Here is a 1,727-nt window from a genome sequence, read left to right on the forward strand (position 1 = left end):
GCCCATACCGTACCCGTGGGAATGTGTTAGGATCCAAACAAAGCAAGAAACCCAGAAAGGGGCCAAAAATGGATCACAGATTCCTCTCTGCCTTCTCCTGACAGCTTTCTAGGCCCACTCACCTCTTGCATGGAGGTTGTTGGAGCCAAACTTGGAAAAAAAACCCCTTCATTTTTGGTAGTTATGTCACTCGTTTTAATTGTTGAGCTTTTAACATTCGCTTTTGAAACCTTGTGCCAAATCACTCTGCCGTGTGCCTGCCAGAACCAGCAGCTAGAAATCCCCTTCCCCAGAGAAGCGACTTTCAGCATCCCATAGTGTTGGGAAGTCAAATTATAAATCCCTCCTCCCACCCCTAGAGATGGACAGAAGATCTTTTTATTCATGTTGACGAATTTCAAAATCCACAGAAATGTGCTCAGCCACTCCACGGCCGCTGATGGAGGAGGAGATCTGCTCTTCCCTGCCTTGGAATCACAGCGAGGCAAATGCGTTAGACGTGACGATGAACTGAAGGTAACGAGGTGCTTGAGAATCTCCTGGGGTGCAGGCAGACTCTTGGTTAGTGATATTTCCAGGAACAGGCGGCTCTCAAAAACGGTAGCCCTTGTCAAGCCCAGCGCTTTTGGTCCCCTGCAGTCCTGTACCCAGTTCTGCAACCCTTGTCCCGGTTTAACAGCAGCCCCGGGTGATTCCAGCCCCTCGGGGCTCGTGGACCCTGGTGCTCTTCCCCATGCAGCCAGAGCTCTGCACCCCGCTGCCCCACGTGCTGCCTCTTACACGTGTGGAAATGCAGCTGATGTCTATTTGCAGCCTTCCCGCTCCTAACAGCCCCCTTCAGTCCGTACCATGTGGCTGTAGCACGCCCTTTCTTTTAAAAAACAAACAAAAAAAATCCACACAGAAGGGGAGTAGGGCCAGGATCCCGTTGTTACCCTCTTCGCTGCTCCTGTTCAAGGTAAAGGGTGAAGTTTTCCTCCACCAGCTGAGCTCAGGCTGCTCGGAAGCACCTTCCCTACAGCTGCAAAGCCCTTCGGCTGCTCTGCTTTGCATTAGAAGGAGCTGCCTGTGTGCTGCAGCAAGTCAGCTCAAGCAGGAATTTTGCTCAAAGGACTCAAAACCCACATGGGAGCACACAGGGTGGGAGGTTAGGAGGATTGGGTGGGTCCTCAGTGTAAACCCAGAGTCCCAGCGCCTCCTGATAACATGGACAAAACTACCTGCTGCCAGCATCTCTTTGGGAAGGGGCAGCTCCACGCGGAGCCTGGGGATGAGCTGGGCTGGAGCGGAGGTGGAGGTGCCACTGGGAGAAGGCAGAGCCAAGGGGCAGCTCCTCCACTTTCCTCTTCCAAATTCCTCAAAGGTCAGGCGGGTGTGGATCTGGGCAAGCTCGTGGCATGGGGCACAGGGGTCCGGCGGCTGCCCAGAGTGAGGGGCACCTCGAGGACTGTCTGACCTGAGAATGGTGATAGATGAGGGTCAATCTCAGGTTCGTCAGCCCATGAGATGCCTTCTCCTGAGCGGGACGGGCAGCGCCGGCGCCACTGTCACCCCCTCCACCCCACGGTGGAGACGGGGGGCACCAGAGCTCTGTCTGCAGCCTTTGAGACAGGCAGGATCCCCGGCACGGCTGTTTGTGGTGACGGGGAAGGACCCAAGGGGAGGAAAGTGGCCGGCAAATCCCACTCGTTCGTCAGGGGAAGCTGCTGGAAGCTCCACCGTGCCCA

The sequence above is a fragment of the Apaloderma vittatum genome, unplaced genomic scaffold, assembly GCF_000703405.1.
Source record: "Apaloderma vittatum isolate BGI_N311 unplaced genomic scaffold, ASM70340v1 scaffold23741, whole genome shotgun sequence".
Taxonomy (NCBI): Eukaryota; Metazoa; Chordata; class Aves; order Trogoniformes; family Trogonidae; genus Apaloderma; species Apaloderma vittatum.